Here is a 21090-nt window from a genome sequence, read left to right on the forward strand (position 1 = left end):
TTATTGATTTCTAGACTCAGCTCCTCAAATAGGTATAAAGGAATGGTTTTGTGATTCTTGTACTTTAGTTGCTAAGATTAAGAGAGGCTTTTTCCTCCAAGAAGAACATAATTTATGATGTACTGCAATACAAATTGCATGAGATAAATTGACAACTTGCATGTCTTCAGCTGTAATCACTTTCTATAAGTAGAAAATGCTTCTTATTCCCGGTGTGTCTTGCAAAAATTAAATATCTACTCTGAAATCCAAAAGCAATTTGGCAGAATACAACATCAAGTAAGATGATCCTACCTTCAGGTATTTTGCTTGAAATGTCAGCCAAAACTCTTCAGTGTTTCAACAGGCATAGAATGAAACCAAGAAAAATCTTCATCCACATCTATATGATTTTAATGAAATTAATTTAATGGATGAATGAATTCATAGGTCTGGAATATTTGTGGTCTGATATTATTTTTAAAATACTTTTACTACAAATTGGTTTCATATGAATAAATGTTGGAGGATGTGTCCTTTTTATGCCCTATGTCAGAACAAGGATGACCAAGGCCAAAACTGTAACAGAAATAATGAAGCACAATGATTCAGAGTTCATCTTTAATTTATGCCTTTATCTAAAGCATTTTTTTTCCAATGATACAGTAGTCTTTGGATGAAGCCTTTACAGAGACACAAAATCTACCAAGTTACATGTTACATGTTACAAGTGAAAATGTGAGAGCCTTTCTTACCTTACAAACCTTCATCCAAGAGATTTTGAAAAATTCATGTATAATAAAATAAAATTGTTTAGTATCATTGTTCTAATCTGATTATTATTGGAGCAAATTGTATTTTCTGGTTTTGCTCCAAGAGGATGTTTCACTTCTGTCCTGATGAAATCTTCAGCCATTTTATTTTGAGATATGTTGGCTTGATTCCAGCCCTATTATTTGACATCTCTTTTTTTGGGCTGCTTCTTGTAACTATACAGACACGTCTGTTCTTGTTTCCTGCCCCCCATCGTACCCAAGACAATACAGGGTGGATTAATTTTTACTTTACAGGGATAAGAAGAGACATCTAACATCAAGAAGAGCCACTAAAGCCATTCTTGGTGAGTGCTAGGTGGGTCATGGCAGTCTATTTGAAGGATTAATAATTGGACTTCCTAAGTAAAAAGTTAAGATGTACAAATCCTTTTAACACTGAGAAATAGTAACAGCATTTAAGAATTCAGAATACAGATTGCATTAACAGGGCTTTTGTATTTGAACTCAAATATAGATATTCCAACAACAAATTCTTTGCCTGGAGAAGACATGTTTTATTGGCATACCCAGAAATACATCTTCACTGTGATGTAAAAGAACAAAGCTCAGAAGTGTAATGTAGAGTAGCAGACAAAAGAAAATAGAAAGAACTGCTACTGTTGAAACAAAGAAAGTACAGAATTTGACACAGAGATAAAGTCTTTCTAATAAGTAACTTACAGCTCTTCAACCTAATTTTTAACTGTTCCTTCCTTTAGCATCCTTCTCACAGCTTTAAAACTGTGAGACAGAGCCTATGTTTTTCTTATAAAGAGTTCTGGGTAAAATACATGAGCTAACAATACTTAAAGTCCTTTTTTGTTTTGTTCTGCAATTAAATATTATGGTTAGCTCTCATCAAAACTACAGGATACAGTAGGACTGCAGACCTTATATGCAGGTCTCAACAAGTCTGTGGGACAAAAGATGCTTGGAATTAGACTTTAAAAAGTAGCATTTCTTTCTCCCAAATTACTATCTAGGGCTATATGTGATAGGTATATCTCAAAGTAGGCTCACTATGTTCAAATAAAATGAACTCAAACTACCTAATAGAAAATACTTCATCTGCTGTTGAAAGATGATGTCACAGTTTTCACAAAAAAGAAAGACTGCTTTTATATCAAGTGTAATGAATGCAAAGTCTAGCCTTCCAAACTTTATTTTTACCTTCCTCTCATTCTCTTTTTGTCCTTCTGTGAGCCATAAATTGTCAATAATTGTGAAGTAGCAAATGATGCATCAGCTAAAGGATGTGACCTCTTTATCATTATGCACCTCTAACATCCATTTTCTTCTATTGCATATTGCATTGGCCTTACAATGAGCAGGAAGTTTGCAGGGCATGGACCACAGCATTTGGATTGTGTGTTCTCCCAATGATGGTCCAGTCCTGACTGGATTTCTTATTGCAAATATCAAGCAAACTTAAAACACACTAAACAATTACAAATGTTAATTTATCTGATTAGCCAAGATTACCTCCAGCTGTTTAAGATTGCACTAAGTCACACTGCATAAACTATATTTGAAATCCTGGTGTGGATTTGTCACTATAAAAGTATCAAAAAGGAATAAAAAGAACAGATAATTCAATTAACTCAGTTTTCACTTGTTTCAATTGGACGTCCTGGATCCTCCAAGGAAAATTTCTTAAGGATTCCACAGAGGGGAAATATGTTTCCTATGGTGACAATTTGGGAAAACACCTCCTATTGGTAATTTTTTCTTAAGAAAAGGCAGACTGCCAGAAGCTTTCAAGCATTCATTTATTTGGTCCTTACCCAATAAATTGTTTTCTGACACTAATTTTCTTGCAAAGAAATTATTGTCTGATTGCTAAACTTTCCATTTCTGGGCAAGATTATTGAAGAGATGATAAACAGTAAACAGTGTCTAACAGCATCTGCTCTTAATTTTTAGACAGCAATCAGTCAGGCTTCAGATTTTGACATGGCATCTGAAGGGCATCCGTTTCAGTGACCGAAATGCTCCCTATGGCACTAGGACAATGACCTGTGTCCTCAGTAAATAAATCCAGGTCTCAGTGACCTTCTATCTTCAATTCCAGAGACTCCCATATGCTGTTTATTTTACTGTGGAACCTAATGAGTGCTAAAAAAAATTAGTTTATCCTTTCTTATGCTGGAGAGGATCCAGAGGATGGGTTACGATCATTCACTTTTCTTCTTTAGGGGCTTTGCTGGGGCTGCCTCTGAAGTACAGCCCTGACAGCCTTAATCCTCTTTCTTTCTGTGCTGAGGGGAAGACAAACTAGGAAGCAGGAAAGTCATTTAAACAAAACTGGGTAAATTTGCAAATGTAGAGCTGATGATATTCCACTTGGCCTCCTTTTTTTTACGGATCCTGGCCCTGAATTAAATACTGTCAGGTAAAGGTCTTGCTGGCATGGAAGCAATGCTGGCAAAGGAAAACCTAGTAGCAAACAAATAAAACTTACAAGCACTCCATCGAGGAATATATCTTCCTTTACATTTATAATGGGCTGTGTAGATATGTGGTCATGCCAAATTAAACCTGGGTCTGGTTTCTCAAATGAAAAGGATCCAGGTACAGGTTTCTGTTCTGCAGTTAGGACAGAGGCAGGTGTCACCACTCTCAGCGTACTTCTCTTTTGCCAGGGTTACAGCAGAACATGCATCACATATGACCTGTTGTGAAATGTTTGTGACATTCACATACAAAACTCAATGGTCAAAGCCGACATAATTGGAAGAACGTTCCTTTCTCTCTCTCTTTCAAACCCTAATCTACTTTCAAACCCTAAAATCTACTGCAGTGTTGAGTGAAGCCAACCAAAGAAAGAGTGGTTTGGACCGTTCAGAGAGCTTGTTCTCTTATTGTCTTATGTGCAGTCCAGGATGCAATGAAGTAACTACAGGAGCAAAGGGCTGTGGCCAGATAGTGGTGGTGGTGTCTAATTCATTCTGCTTTTGAGGCTTCCTCCTTCCCTGCCTGGAAGAAAGCAGAACTATCTGTGCCTTCTGGAAAATGGTTGCTTTTTTACTCAGACGAAGTAGCAGTAGATGTCTTGGATTGAGGGATGCACCCCCCTTCCAAAGAAAACCCAAAACAGCAACAAGGTAAAATAAGGATTAATGTCAACCAATAAGATCAAAGTCAGAAGCCATGGATTTAAAATCCTAATGAGAAAAACAGATTCTGAAACAAGCTCTTAAAAAAACCTTGCATCAAAAAAATAGATTGCTGCTGTTTCTACAATGTATTTGATGGACATTAAGCATTTGAATAATATTGTGGACACTGAATCCTGAACTTTCATATGGCTTTCCACCTTCTCCCTTTCTCCACTGAGCATGTCCTATGTGATGAACGTAATTATGTAATATGGCGGTCAGCCACTCACCAGTCTGGCTAGAGTCTCCCTTCTTTCCCATCTGGTACACATTAGGATTTTGGAAATCTGAATCCCACTGGAATCAGTGAACACTGCAGCCTTCCCCTTCCAGCTTCACAAATTCAAATGGTTACAGGAGATATTTTATATGCAATCAGAGGGAGATCTAATAATATGTGTTTAAATCCAATTATGAGCCCATGCCATACATTCTTCAGAGTCTGCAAAAGGCATTTCTTGCAGTACCTCAGTCTCTGCATTGCACTACCCTGAGAGATTTAAGACACATCATATAATAAAAAGGAATCAGGGGGATAAGTGAATTTGCAAATAAATATGAAATAGACTTCATATAGAGTTACAGGTATTGAAAAATTATAGATTATGAAAAATACATACCAAGTTTTTATTAATTTGAATCTTGGTTTCCTCTATTGATACCTCTGTTTGTACCATATCACAAAATTATCAGGAACTTGCCATAAGAGAAATCTGAGAACCCAAAAAGAGCAGCACAGAAAAGCAGACCAAATGCCTCAGGGTCACATAACCTGCAAATTTGTGTAAGGCATTTGTACCTATAATTCAACTTGAGCCAAATCCTAAATTCATCTCCAGACAGAATAAAGTAAAAATACTCTCCTCAGATATTTTGACAAAAATGTTGCTTGGCAGACATTTTCCTAGCATTAAATTGTTCTAAAATCATTGGAAACATGTCAGTAAGAATACTTAAAGGAGGCTAGCATAACTGGGTGGAAATATCAATAACTTATATTTTTAGAGAATAATGAGGGGGTTTTGCAAACAAAAGATTGTATATCAGATTCACAGAATTCACATAAAAAGCTAAATATAACCACAATTTCATGAAAAATATTGAGCATTCTTCTGTATTATACTTTGCAATGCTCTCTGAAAGGAAGTGTAGGAAGCTTCATCACTTCAATCTCTTAAGGCTGGATTAAGGAAAACACTTTGGGAGGAAAAAATTGCAACTGGTAGATATGGAAGACTAAACATTTCTAGCAACAGATCTTTTACATTTCCGATTAATTTTTGGTTTATTAATGTGAGAAATACAGTGATGCAGAATTATGCATCATCACAGCATAGTGTTACTTTGCACAGATAAAATTTATCTGATGAGATTTTTAAAATCCTGGTGCTACACCAGGGAAAGCCGAAGCTGTCAGAAACTAGGCTGAAACCTTAACACTGTGTACACAGTTTCCAGTCTGATTACCCAGATCCACACAGTTGTTAGAAACTGAATAAGGACTGGTCTGTTGAAAGCCCTTGATTACTACAAACAACTGCAGAGCCGCAGCCCCATTTAGCTGCTTCTCTTAAAAATATTGTTGAGTTTTGAACTGATATTATTAATGTGTATTTTTTTTTTCCCTGTGCAGCAGTTATCCAATGAGTATTTCTGTTGTGGAGAATGCATAATAAATACTTGCACTACCTGAAAAGCTGCAGTTTCAAGCCAGTACTCAGTAATAGCCCTTTCACTCTAAATAAAATCTTGTATGTATTGTTGTCAGATACAGCTTTTTTTTAACAACAAGCTACTGATGAAACAAATTATTTTATGAAACTTCATTACAGCATACTTTTTCTCTATTGTCACAGATGTTGTTATTTGTTGGAAAAAATCAATCCTAATGGTCAAACTGTAACTGGAATATGTATCTTTATTCACAAATCCAATATTTAATAATCTTTTGTACCCAGCAAATCATGCAATCACTTTCCCTTCGTTCCTCAACAGAATGGGTGATGTCCTCTGCCCTGCCTCATACAGCTCAGCATCAAGCTTTGAGACTTAATTAGCTAGAATCCATTAAGTGTTTTAAAATTCTCAGACAAAATATGTAGAAACAATCTGAAATCACCCCTGCTTTTTGCAGGTCTCTTCAATTGCCCTAAATATATACAGAACATGCATTTTGTTCTTTTTCTTTTTATTATTTTCTGATTTTGGCAAGGTTTGTTCTTTCTGCTATTTTAATATCTCAGGTTTAGGATAGCAAGAATAAAAAGCCCCTGTGGATGTATATTGCATGTAGCAGCTGCTAAGATACCACAAAATAAAGGTAGAGTCAAAGAAACACATTTACCTAAATAAAGAGGTGCTGGCAGGGAAAGTCAGGAAAAACCTTTACCCATCTCTTCTTAGAAATAATAAGAAAGGTATCAAAAGATTTCAACATTTCAGGATTTCAAAATAACTGGAATTCATAAGTCTTAAGAAAAAGGACTTTGCTAAAGTGAAGTAAGTTCAGTCTTTGCAATGTAATTCAAATTGCACTTGTAATTCAGGTCCTGGAATTAACCCACTGAAGCAAAGCTTGAAAAGATTTAGATTTACTCAGGCTACCAACAATACAATAATATCTTACTATTTCACAACTCCCTGTCTATTGGTGATACTGCCAAATGGTGGTAATCTGTCAGTTTGAGGCTCAGAATTGCTAATTGTTAAAAAATGAACCTGGACATCATTCCTGAGTTTCCCTGGCTGAAAACTTGTAGAAACTCAAGCACTTTTTAATCAGGATAAGACAACAACTTAGCTCTTAATTGTGATACTTAAGGAATGCTTTCTACTGTGGTGCTGCAGCCCCATTTTTTAAGGTAGGAATGGTCAGGAGATAATTCCTGCATTGTCTAACCATTGACTCTGATGAAAAAAGACTCTTTAAGATCATTGTGCTCCTTGAGGTAAAATTCATGTCACCTCAGCTATCAATGTGTTTTCAGAGGATGAGCTGCTTGGGTATTGAACACAGGGAGATTGTATTGATATTAAAATGTTTTATTTATTAATTACATTATTTACTTATTTTTATTTATTAATAATATTATTGTTTATTATTATTGGAAGGAAAGAAGTGGGAACCTGGGGGGAGAAGAGAAAGAAGAAGGAAGGGAGGGAGGGAGGGAGTGGAGGGAGGGAGTGGAGGGAGGGAGGGAGTGGAGGGAGGGAGGGAGTGGAGGGGGCTGGGCCTGGCTGGGCTGGGAGAATGACTTGGTTGGGGGTATCAGCACATGGCACATGCAGCACATGGAGCTGTCTGTTGGCCTTCTGTACAAGGAATTTAGGCTAACTCTGCCATTGCATCTCTATCAAATTTGGCAACAGTTCAGACAGTTAAGTAAATCTGGTTTAAAGCTTCATTTTCAACAGCTATTATCTTTGACAACCTCCCTCCCCCCAATAATGCTACAAAATGAGTAATATTATTGTCATTATTGTGATGGCAAATATAAAATTTCATCAACATACCCAGCTATTTTTAGAAGTGTTCTTGATTATTTGGAAAACCTGTCTGAACCTCCAGGGGACACTGAATATAACTCTTCTTTGTCTTAATCTCCATCCCCAGTGGCAAGTCAACTTCAGCTAACAGGGCCCCTCCAATGATTTCAGGGGGCTTTGCATCCAGCTCACTCAGAGTAGGAGAAAGCTGCAGTAATGTACTAAAATTGGTGCTATGTAAACAGCTAAAATAATAGGAAAACATAATGAGTTCAAAATTGCACATGCACAGAGATAACAAACAAAATGCTTCTTGCAGATGCTGTTCCTACATGAAAAAAAATAATTATTTGGACTAGCATAAGGGAAGTATTGCTGATGAAATCAGAATTCTTTCCAGCATTTTATATGATACCCCCTACATGAAAGATATTTGTTATCACAAAACATGTATATTTTTTGTCTCATAAATAAGATACAATTTAGTGTTAGAATACTGTATTTTCCTGCTAAAAGCACCATATGAAAAGCAGTGCAGTTTTACACATATTTAGCTTCCTGCTTTCTCTCTTTTAAAACATTTATTAACCAGAAAGACCTCAATGACATGTAAATTTCATTTTCTATGCCCAGCAGATTAAAATACATCTGTTTCAGACATCATTCAGTAAAGAAAAAAATTTGAATAGTTCATTTTATTAGAAAAAGATTTATGTCAGCATTCAACTACAAGAGAGGGAATAGTGGCATGTGCACAATACTGGAAACAGATTTTCCATGAAAAGTATCTGTATTGAACAGAATTGTTCCAGAAATAACGTGGGCTTTTTGTGAGCAGGTTAACCTTGTAGGTTGTGGACAACACCTGTCTTTCCAGGTACAGTTACTCTGTTCCTTCGTTGTACAATTTACCCATGCTCCTGAATTAGCAGCTGATGTACATTTAATGCACACTGGGTGAATAGGTATGATAAAGTAGATGGGAGTCAGTCCTGTGTCACTATTTGGAGCTCCAGGAGTCAAGGAGAAAAATTTCATTCTCTTGAGGATTTAATTGCACTGTCTCAGGAAAAATTAATTATATTTTATTTTTACTTTTCTTAGAGTTTGCAGCAAGATCAATAGGCTAAACATCTCTTTCATAAAGGTACAATGAATATAAAGCATAATTAATACAGGAATAACACATCAGCATGTGGTATCCTGGGCTACATGATCTAGCAGCATATTATAACACACTGGCATATGAAAGGTGATAAAGTGCCATGCATGACTAGGTAGTTTAGGGAGTAAGAATAGAATACAGATCTCATCTAGGTCACTACCTTAAAAGCAAGCTGATTTTTGTGATGGAAAGTTATTATTATCCAATGTATTTTTAGTACTCTACATGGTTAAGATCATCATAACTTCATATTTTAAGAGAAAGTATTCCCCTCTCACATCGGCTAAACTCTGGTTTCTTCCAGGACTGAAAAAAAAATGACTACTGTCATTTTTAAATATTTGATTCTTATAAATGTCAGGATAGTATGCATACTATCATGCATTCATAATGTAAATATCAAATAATTCATTTCTTTGGAATATTCACACGAGCCTAGAAAAATGTTTGATCCCATCAAAGTTAAAATATGTTTTTCAAAACATGCCTAAATACAGACGGTGGGAAACTTTCTTGAACTGGAGCATACAACGAAAAGTAAAGTGGAAGAAAGGATATCTCTATTAAACAACTTCTTTGGGGAAGATTATTCAAGTTAGGATTGTTATTAAAGTATACTGGCAGGTGGATTCAGTGGAAATGAATGTCTCTGCACCTCTAATACAGTCATACTATACTAGCAAATCTCAGCTGCTGGTCTAGTGACTAAATTACTATAAAACTTCAGATGTAAAACAGGAAAAAAAAAAAAAAAGTCACACTGGTTAAGCATATTGCAACATTGTAATGTGTTCCTGTACATACAAATATTACATAACGCTAAACATCCAATGCAGGCAGAAAAACAGAGTATCAAAACAGAAACAGAAAGAAAAGCTCTTCAACACAACCATTATTGTTGTATTATCAAGTTAAATCTTGAAAAAAAATTGCACTTTTTTTTTTACTAAGTTTCCAATCCTTACTTATGAAAGATATCTTCTAGAATAGGATTTTAAAGCACTTACTTTATATACCTATGAGATATTGAAATAAATCTTGAGACATTAAAAAATATACAAACTCAGATTGAAATAAAATATTGATAGTACAGAAAAAAATTTGGAGGAGAGTGATAAGAGGTTTTTTTTAAATACTAGCTATAATATTCAACAATCAACATTTGTGCTCTTCACTGGCAAAAGTATATATAAATTTGCCTCATGAAATCCTGTAAAACTTTTAAATGTCTGCATTGCTCTGGTTCTACACTGCTAAAAACAACTGCTTAGAAACTGAAAAACTGGTTTGCTTCAAAATACTCAGACTCATTTTTGAATTTGGCTAGCTATAACTAGAGATTTAGAAAACAGTTCCTCACATTGCAATACAGTTATAAATAGCACAACTATAATTTAGTAAGAAAATCTTGATTTTGTACAAAAATTAATGTCTAAATGCATTGAAATTGTCTCATAAGTCTGTTCTATCCTTTAAATATTTACACAATATATTTTCCATATGTATCAGTATTCAATTCTGTGTATTATTTCAGTACATGTACAAGCTAGAGTGAATAGTGCCTTGTGTTAACATATATGCTATGTTCTGTATACAAATAAACACAAATCAAAAAGTTTTATAAACTGAAATTAGTTTTAGACCAATTTTATGTTCATGTTTGGAAGTCATTGCAATGTGTTTCTGAGATATATGAGTATTATCCTATTTTCACATTTTAAAAAATGGAGTAATAAATGAGGTTTTGAACATATTTTCCTGTCTGCAGTGTATTGCAAGTCTCAGTTAGAGATCTCCTGAGAAGGACATTTATGATGAGAAGGTACTGTATGTCTCAATTTAAGGATCATCTCCTGGTTAAATAAACCAAATTAAACTATCCATAGCAAAAAATAAACAGCAAAGTATGATGACAAACGTCTCCATTCCTCTTTTTGTAGATGTGATTTCCAACCATTTGTACCTCTTGAAGGATTAACAATAAATGAGAAGTAGAGAAGACTGACAGTTTGTGGCAGGGGACCAGGCTGAACCCATACACCATTTATTTTTTATTAATGAAATCAGGTATGGCAAGCCTTGTTTAACCCATTCCTGCTTCATGCAATCCCTGCTTTATTCAACGTAAAATAGTCTTTAAAAAAAGCAGGCTAAAGAAAATCCTTCTGAGAACCACATATCAAAAGCCATATCCTTTAATTGAATTCTTGACAATAAAAAAATATTTATTATTATATCTCTGAACTAGATACAATGACATCCATCATAAAGGACCACAAGCTGTCTCAGAAAAAAAGTATGTGCATGTTCATCAAGCCCACAGTTTCACAAGGAGGTGAAATTTTTCAGAACAAACAGGACAGTTGCTTTTTAATACTGGAATGGAAAAGGGTGCACAAAGATGCTGCTCGGCATGATTATATTTTTCTTTTATAGGAAGAAAATTCAGAGAGCTCTCATTGATTTTGGAAGGAAAAGGTGAAGAACCACAGCCAAGCTTGCAGGATTGGGCCCACGTGGGCTGCTTGGGTGCCACTGCTCTCACTGAGAGCCGGTGGGAGGAATTGGCTCACAAGGGTTTCATCACCCACACTTCAAGTTAAATATCGTTTAATTATTAAGACCTTTAAAAGCAAGAAAGACTAAAAGAAAGAAGAGATCTTGGAAAGATCTGAAGAGAAAATGTCATATTTTTTATTAGTATAAAGATTATTTAACTTTGGAGCTCTACTAATGATAATTTCTGTGACCAAAAATGTCCCCTTATGATTAATCAATTATGCAAACTATCCCCATTTCAAGGCTAGTAAAGACTTATTTAATGACATTTTTCATGCATCTCATGTCTTTAATATATTATTTTTTCCTTCTGCTCTGGCAGAGCAATAAGCTCTGCAGAAGCAGCGCTGTGTGTCATCAAATAAAATCATTCTCCATATCGAGAAACAATTGTTTATTTATAATACATTCTAAAAATTGATCCTTTTAAAAGAACAGATTCGGTGTTCAGCTTGTTTCTCTGCAGCACAAATTATTCCTCTACTGGCATGTTTCAATTCAGAATGTTCTAACAATAATGGCATGAGGCACTAAGAACAACACGCCACTGCAGGGTTGCTTGTGTTATTTTCCCTCCTTTCTGCTGCCCAAGGAATGGTCTCATTTCACCTTGGATATATCCTGACTCCACAGATGCCGCAAGAAGTCATTCAGTCCTTTCACTAGTTTCTTTCTGAGTATTTTCTGGGAAGAAACTGGCAATAATCCCAAACTGCATGTTACATGGTGTGGGCTAGTGTGTCCCTACAAAATGAGCTGAGACAGCCAAACTCACTTTAGTTAAGAGCAGTCCACAGCAGCGTCTGAAGGCGTGAGGTTGGTGCCATATGTTTACAATGCAATTTGCAAAGCCCAGTTTACTGAAGAAAGAAGAAAGAATCCTTTAAGAAAGGAACTATTTGAAACAATGGCTCAAAATATGATTCACATTTTAAGGCTGAGCTTGACATCACATGAAATAAAGAGGTACTTACTAAACAAACAACATGGTAACAAGAGAGATTAATTCATTATCATGTATACAAGTCATACGGAGATTTGGAGAAGATTGAAGGAAAGCAGCTTTCACAGTTGTATTGCTCAGGTTTAGTTAGCACACAAAGATCCCATTTATGGAAATAACAATGCTTGGGTCATTAGTACTGCCGCAAGTGAGCGACTCTGCCACCTCGCCCCTTGTCATAACCTGTGCTACACGGCGGTAAGACAATTGTCACTGTGAACTGCATCCCGCACTGAAAAGTGAGAAAACAATTGCAATGTGCCATTGGAATTAAACAAATAATTAGGACGAGGAAGAGCATGTGCTCTACAGTTCCAGATGCATTCCCTTCTGTTTTGAAAGATGCAATGTAACCTTAATTAAACTTGTGCTTTTAGAAGTAAATATTTATTTACTGTAGATTACCCTTCCCCCAAAAAAACCTTAGTATAAATACAAACGCCTAAAGAGTAAACTTGCATTGCATGTACTCTGTCCATGATAAAACAGATTAAAATAAAGAAAAAGCAGGATAAAGGAGTCTCTGGCATGACTGACTCAAGATCCCCATCTAGCGTCCAGATGAAAATTAACAGAGCCCTTTAAAAACGACGGTTTTAAATTAAAAAAACAAAACAAACACAGAGTAAAGCAAAAAAAAATCAAAACCAAAACCCCCACACAAACAAAAAAAAGCACCAAAAAATCAAAACAAAACAAAATTTTAATTTCTGGACACTGTTTTTTCATTTCACAAATCACTTCTAGTCTTGTCTAGTCTATTCATGTCCTTATACTGCCCTCTTAATCCATTTATTAGTATCTTTAAGGGGTACGCTAAGTATGTAGGTATGATAGACACTTCATGTATTTTTTCTTCTATCTTCTCTTCAGTAACAATTATGTTTAAATAGGGTATAGGGTGGAGAAGAGTGGCTTGAAGTCCTTTTGGTTCCTGTTAATAATTTTTTTGTTTTTGTCACTGCACATGCACATATTTGGTGGAATATTTGCCATAAAAAGCAAGATCAGAATAAATTTTTGAGTACTCACAGCAGCACGTTTAATAGCTTGAGAACCTGGGTTCTGTTGCTATCATTTGGGCCCAACATATTCCCTTCCAACAGAAATAACTACACTGAAATATGGTGTTATAGTCATGGAATGTTCACATCTCTGATCCTCCAACAGACAGCAACACAGTAACAAAACCCAGGGAAATAAAAATTCCTAATATTTATTCCAAACCTAACATACACACTAAAAACAGTCTTTAAAAAGACCATTTAAAGTTGAAGGGATGAATTTCTCCCTTTTCTCCTCATTTTTGTTCTACTCCTCTATGCTTCCTATAGTTTGGGTAAGAAAAATTGATGTGATTTAATTTTTTTTTTTTTTTTTTTAAAGTATGTAGGACATATATCTCAGCCAGCATCCTTTAGCTAACAATATAGGAAGAAACAGCTGCAGGTACTCAGCAGTGCACAGAAAAGATGCAGACTCCTCTTGGCTGCTCAAGCCTCTAACTCAGCTACACACAAAAGTGCTGGCCCTGAGTGCAGGTAGAGCCCTGCAAAGGCTTGTTTATCCAGGGACACTTCCATTCTGCAGTCCTGGATGAAGGGGTCTTAGGGCACAGGGTGCCTTGATGGTTACCTGGATCAGAGGCTCTCTCAGGTGCAAAGTTTTGTATGTATCTTCAGTGCTGGCCACAATCAACTCAGGAGAAGGAGGAAGAGCATTATGGGATGCTTGTTGTACTTAAAAACAAATCACAAAAGGCTGAGATGCTAAAAAAACTTGCGGTTTAATGTTGCTTCCAACAGGTTTGTAAATTTGAAAGAAAATGTCTTCTTCTAAGATATTCCTAGACTAAAGTCTGGGTGAAATAAGCCTGCAGCTTCCTGAGTCTCATGCTGCTTCTCTTCCTGTGAACTGAAATACTTGATGGGCACATTTATAAAGCTGCCCATGGTTTTCACAATTTCATAGAATCACAGAAATATTTAGGTTGGAAAGGGCATTTAAGATCATTGAGGTTTCCAGGCTTTTGCAATAGCCTTTACATTTACAGTGGTGAATGCCCCTAGAATTGGTAATATTTCTGAAAGTGGAATCAATTTTTCAAGATCAGGACTGTAACTAAGCACATTACAGCCATGCTGAACTCAGCAAGTGAACAAGGCTCTCTGAGCTGGCTCCTAAACCCAAGTGGATATTCTGTAAGGCAAGGATAAAACAGTCTGTCTTTTCTATGCCTAAACTTTCAGAGCAGGGCTGGGCTTTCTAACACATGAAGACCAGATACTCCTGCTGCGTACAGACACTGAGGTAATGCCTCCCAGCTTTGCTCTGCTTGAAGGCTTGTCACAGGAGCTGCACAAATGCAAGAGAACGAACAGGAATGAACCACATGCACCCTAATAATCAGATGGATATAGACAGGCTTGAAAGAACAAGACAATTCTTGTAAGTGATGGACAGATATCCACAAAGCAGTCATCTCAACAATGGCAGATTGTCTTGCAGACACCAAGGCAAAGCTGTTTGAACTATGAAAGTTAAGGAAACCATTCTCTTAGACATTTTAGAGATGGAGGTTAAGGAAACCAAGCTTTTTGACATCTCCCAAGCCTGGGGGCATGGGAAAAAAAAAGTAAGATGCTTCTGGAAAAAGGTAAAAATAGGAAACAACAGCTGACACTCTCAGGAAGGTTGGATTCAACCACGTCAAAACCAAAGCAAGATATGAAGGATGAGAAAGAGAATGAATACCTGAGCAGTGAAGTGGCAAAAACACAGAAGCAAAAGGAGGTGAGAGGGGTAAAGCTCTTTATGGGACAGAGCAGTGTCTTTCTTCCTCAAGACACCAAGGGTTAAGGATCAGAGACATGCTTTTGGCTACTTATTAATACTGCTATTTCTTTGTCAAAGTAAGAACCAACTACACCTTTCAAAGAGTAACTGGAAATTTATAAATTCATATATAATTATATACTACATGCCCACATTCTTGGATTGTTAGAAGCAAAAATATCTCCAGAAGTTTCTTTTCTCTTTTATTTTTTAAGCCAAATCTCCTGACTTTTTCCATTGTTCTGGGTAAAGCAATGTAATTGCATATAAATATATACATTGCATGGGTGCTTTCTTTAATTCACTAATATCTGTTTTTGGTCTGTACTTATATAAACTGTTAAATATTTTTTTAACATAAATGATGGATAAATTGCAAACTGATAAATAAAATGAATATTAATAAATTTCTCATGATTTTTTATGTACCAGTGAAATAATCACTTTCTCAGTAATCACTGCATCTCTTCCACCCATACCCATCAAGATTCATTATCCATGCTCCTCATGTTCTTAAGAAAAGCCTTTGTATTCAAATTTCTTTCCTCTTCAGATCAGTTCTGGAATTCCTTCCCCACGACACTTTGACTCCCCTGTTTCCAGTGATCACCCAAAACAGGTTGTATGGCTTCCTGTCTGGTATATAAACACCTTTCCATTAGTAGTTCGGTGGGGATGTTTTTTGTAGGACTACATGCTGCTGTTTGATAAGATAGCAGGAATTAAGCTAGTTTCTGATTTAAAGATAGGGTGTCTCTCCTGAATACTTTTGTGGTAGTTAAAAAGTTCTAAAAACGTTAGGATTCCCATTACTACTCTGATGGTAAGACACAGATAAAACATGTCAAATTTTATCAACACACAGAAATTTCCTCAGTTCTTGAGGTATAAATGACATCCTAATAGATTAAGCATTATTTTCTTTAAGTAAACCAAAAGTCACAGAAGTTAAAGGATCTGTAGGGTGGAAAAGATTCTACAGCAAAGCCTGGCCTCACTTGCAAAGTTTTTATCCAAGAAAGGACAACTTTGCAGGGATTTCTCAGTGAAGAAGCTTTCAGCTATAAAACAGATAAAGTTTACGATTCTAAATCAGTTCTTCAGTATCATCAGTATCTGACCACCAAGCATGTTGTCTTACTTAGACTTTTTTGTGAAATGTACTGGGGGAGTTTTTCTGACAGCACTGTCAACAGTAATTTCCTGGCATTGTGGGCTTGAAACACATTCGTTTACTTCCTAAATTAATTCCTTTTATAAATTAAAATGCCTTCAAAGTAGTGCAGTAACTTTGCAAAAGTATCAGTAAATTTGGGGACCACTCTCCCATTGCAACTGTGGGAATGGCTTTGTGGCACAAGTGCTCTCCTTAGGCATGATGGTAGTATTTAATAGTGAGAATAGGCTCACAGCCTTTTCTGGGGTTGTCCATGCAGATTAAAAAAAATCAGTTGTTTTTCCTAGCATGTAGTCTTTTCTTCAGTCTTGTTTCACCAGTCTTCTTCTGATGACTTGTATCATTAAGATTGTATTTACATAGCCCTTAAGCTATGTGCTGTCACCTGATACCAATGGATTGACAGACAAATTGGGGAAAAAAAAGCTGTCTCAGACTCCAAATAAAACCAGAGAACCACATGTCCAGGCCTCCACACTGCCAGTCTAAATCTAAATCTAGCTGGGGTGCAATCACCAAAGCTGTAGTCTCAGCTTTGGGCTGGTAATCTCTCCCTTTGTGCTCTTTGTATCCCAGGGAAATCACCATTCATCTCCAGCTATGAGTAGTCAGAAACTGAAGTACAGTTTAATATTGAAACCAGACATTGTTTATTCAGAGTGGGAGAGACAGAAGACACTGACAAAGCCAAGAAATAAAATACAAGCCTGACCAGAACCTTCCTAGAGGAACCTAAATATCAAATATCATTGTGAAATAGTGGTAGCATTAACCTTGCATGGTTCTGACTCCCTCTGTGATACAGCAATCCTTGACAGGTCACCCAAAAACTTTTCTTCATCTTCCGAAACATTTGGTACTCACTTCCAAGAAGAGACTGTGGCAATACTACTCCAGTTTCCCCACAGGCTCCAGACAAGGAAGCACCTCTGAACTGTGCTCATCTCAGCCACAGCAGCGGCTGCTGCTTGAGAACTGCTTTAAATCAACACATTTACCAGATGCTCAGCCCCGCCAGCTTTGGCAGCAGCACCATCTGTCTCAGTCCCCATGATGGAGTAGATTTGGTGGGCTGCTTGTATCTCCCATGGGACCCTCTGCACAGACCATACACTGCTGGGAATGGCAATATACCAGGGCTTTTGCCAGCAAAACACAAGGAATTAATCATCTGAATGCCCCAGGGCAAAAATGAAGGTAGTATCTGCCACAAACTGTTTCCCTCAATCTGCATCGCAGAGGAGGTAATCTTTAGTTTCATGTAGAACTCCCAGTTTCAGAAGAGATGACAGCCTTGGATTTTAAATCTACAAAGGCTTTTTAAAGTTCTACCAACTCCTTCTTTCTTGTATCTTTTGGCTGAAGTCTGGAGAAATTGTTATCATTTGCCCTTGGAATTCAATGCTTCTCTCTTTCCTGGCTGCCTGAAGGATCTTCTCCTTATCTCTCATTTCCACTAAAGTCTGAAGCATTGTGTTCTTGGAAGGAGTACCCTTGAGTTGGTTGTGGGTGAGTATTTTATAGCATCAATCAATGCAGGAAACATCCTCATTCTCTGGCAGCTCACAAATAGCAGACAGTAATTTTTCTAGAAAATCCGCTAGATCTTTTCTGTCATTTCCAAATGAAGATACGGAGATTTATTCACAAGGGTCTGGTTTAAATACTAGCTTTTTTTCCTGAGTATGTCAGCACTCTGACCATAGATTGCATGGTTCATTTTAACAGAAGTCTGTTTAGTCTGCATGCAGAAGGCTTTTGTGTCAAGTCATTGATCTATGAAGTCAATCTGATTTCCTCTTTATCCAAGTTGAGCTGTAGTACTCACTAACTTTGCTAGAAGCTAAATATCATCCATAAGACAAATCCAAAATTTGCATTAGTAATTAGGATCTGAAGAAGCAATGTTACCATTCCCTCCTCATTCCTTTTCTCTCCTTCACTCTGGAAGTCAGTCATTGGTAGGGGTGTAGAAGAGAGTGTTGGCATAAAAGACCTTTGATGAAATGTCATTTAATAAAATTGATTCAACCCTCTGAAGTACTTTTATGATCCAGAGTAAAAGCCCAGAGCTGTACTGGCTTAACAGTACATAGGACTATAAACTTTGCTCTACTGGGGAAAAATTTCTGTAAGATAGAGGAGAAAATGCAGGAAAATGCAGGAGAGAATGCAGGAAAACTGCATTCTGCTTCTACCTCCACCACTGAGCTGTGCTGGGCAAATCACCCCAGCTTTTGCTGCCTCCTGGCTCCCTCCACATTTTGCGCATTTAGATTGGGGTGGAAGGGTATAGCGTGTGGTTAAAACAAGGTTTCAATCTCTCAAGAACACTTACAGTACAAATTGCAGTTAATCATAAAATCCAAGGCAGAGTGTGTGTGACAGCCTGCAGTGGCTCCTGGATATGCACCTGAAGGATGCTCATGATTTCCCAGTATATGTGGTGTGGAGGGGAGCACAGTGTACCTGATGACTTTGCCCACCTTTGCCCCTGAAAGCGCTGCAGCCAACAGGGGTAACTATGGGAGATGAAAGAAAGGCCTCTCCTTCAGCAGCCAGTTTGTGCAGAACTGGGGGAGTGAAGGGGGTGCTACAGCCATCTTTCTGCTCTTTTCAGTATCACCACTGAGTAACAGAGAGGCAAGACTGCTGGCTGCAGAAAGCCTGGCTGGGCAAGCTGTGCCTCTACACAAGCCACTCCAATGGTAAAAGAAGCAGAAAAGGGTCTGTGAGGGTGTAGCAGAGAAGAGGACAGGAGACAAAAGCTCACAGAACTGAATGACAGCATGGTTGAGGCCTTTGAGGATGAGAAACAAGATGATGCAAGAGCAGAACAATGACAGACATTTGATGGCAAATTTTTTTCCAGGAAATCACAAAAGCTGACATTTTCTACTGAATGCTATAGCCTTATGCTGATGATCACAGGGCCACTATATTCACCAACATCTTCAAGTCATACTTAATTATAGTTATTAATGGCCTCCTTTTCCTCTGTTATTTTCCTCCTGGACTTCATTTCTTCATTTCTCTTTCTGATTTTGCTTTCTGTTGTTTACTTTACCATCTCTTTAAAATTCCATTGAGACTCCAAAGATTTTATTAAAAAGTTTATATTAAAACAAAGCATCCCTCTCTGGGTGCCTGATAAAATGAAATTACATGTTAGTCCATATTAGATGTATTATAGGAATGATCTTTGCTTTACACTGTGCTGAAGGGATGGAGTGTGGAGACATCCACAGATCCCAATTCAGTGACCATCAGATACTCAATAAAAAATTTCAGATACTCAATAAAAAATAAAAGAGGTATTGGTACAATTAAATGTTGCTGCGTCACCTCTGTGCCATGTTGCAATTACACCCACCCTTCTTTCACTGGACATGCTGAGGAGCAGCAACTTAGGGTGTGATGGAAATAACTGCAACAAATTCTCTACCAGCCAGAGCTCCTCCACTCCAGGCACCTCCACCTCTGGATACTTTCTGAGCAAGCTGTTTCTGGTACTTTGTTTCAGGTTAGATCTTCAGGAGGACTAAACCAGATTAGCTGCAGGGAAATCATATCAGTGTAAATCAATTCAGACTGTGATAAAATCTTCTTGAAACTAACTGAAGTGGTCGTCACTAGGAAACTTTCAAGACTCTAAATTGATTAAAATTAGGAGGATATTATTTGATATAAACTGCAAGAATCATGTATACGGCAATTTTTACCTTTTTCCTTTTACAAATTAACAACAAATGAGTTATAAATTTGTCACATACACTTATTATTTGAAGTCAGTGGAAAATATGAATAATTTAATCCTTAAACTGTGTATCTCCAGGACTTATTAAGAATTTGGTATTCACAGTCTCCAATATTTATTTTTGTTTTGACTGAACACACAGATCAGTGATGGATTTCTGCTCATTAGTATGAATTTTATGTTGTTGCACATAAGATTTACTATCCCATAAATAATATCAGCAAACTCATTTGTTAGTATAGCCTGACAAAATGAACACAAAACGAGTATAAGCACAGCTGCATATAATGCAGCTAGGAACTGAATATTCACAGGATTTGACCTTTTCAGAGCCTCTTTGTATGAGTCCAGTTTTAGTATGCTACAAAGCAGTCAAATCTCTAATATACTTGGGAGAAAACAGAATTTATGTTTCTTTACACCTTTATAAATAGTCTCAAAGGGAATTGAAAGTATATGCTGATGAGATGCTGAAAAGGTAACAGCTGGGGGAAAGGTAGAGACAAAGAGCTGGGCAGAAGGTGCACTTTGGGCATATGATGAGAAAATAATAAAGTAAATTCAGCCTGCAGATATTCTGCGAGCAGAGGGAGGGAGCACCTGCTCTGGGGCCACAGAGTGAGCCAACAGTCAAAACAGCCATGGCTGGTTAGAGAGACAATTACAGAGGTTAGAGAGGTTAGGCATTGTCATTTTTTTCCACCCTCACCCCCAAGCTCTGCCTATTTCTTGCCATAGCTCCTTTTCCTTGAGGGAATTTATAGCAACCATATGACCTTTCTGCTGGTTTTTCAGAGCTGAAGCAGCTCTGGGGTACCCCTGCTGTCAAACCTCACCCATAGTCTCAGGGTGGTGGCCTGAACCTCCCCAGAGAGTCTGTGGGGCTTTGTAGCTCTCTACAGGAGGCCTGTGAAACTCTGACAACAGGAGTATTTCACTTCTCCTGGTTCAATTTGCTTTGTTTGAAGCCTGTTATGTTTGCCCTTGAAATAACTTCTCCTGCAGTGGAAATCTCTATTTGCTCTCATTTGATACTGTTTTTCTCAAGCAGTGCCTTTTTGGTACAGTGTTATGCTGGTATTCGAAACAGCTATCTTGAAAGCAGTTTCTGCCCAAGTACTTTCAGAATATGCTGCAAGTCCACTTGCCTGAGAAG

General features: G+C 37.1%; 1 long non-coding RNA gene across 2 annotated transcripts in view; it reads right to left on the reverse strand.

Moving 5' to 3' along the window:
* The window catches only part of LOC111924474 (uncharacterized), a 39332-nt gene that overhangs the window by 14370 nt on the left and 3872 nt on the right, over nt 1-21090 (reverse strand). Inside the window, exon 4 of one of the 2 annotated variants that reach the window (XR_015284462.1) lies at nt 16804-19732. The exons of the other annotated variant lie outside the window; for it this stretch is intronic. This is a non-coding gene — a long non-coding RNA (uncharacterized LOC111924474). Of the gene's footprint in view, nt 1-16803; nt 19733-21090 lie in introns of those variants that run through there. 2 annotated transcript variants of the gene reach the window in all.

Source organism: Cyanistes caeruleus, chromosome 1, assembly GCF_971803275.1.
Source record: "Cyanistes caeruleus chromosome 1, bCyaCae1.hap1.1, whole genome shotgun sequence".
Taxonomy (NCBI): domain Eukaryota; kingdom Metazoa; phylum Chordata; class Aves; order Passeriformes; family Paridae; genus Cyanistes; species Cyanistes caeruleus.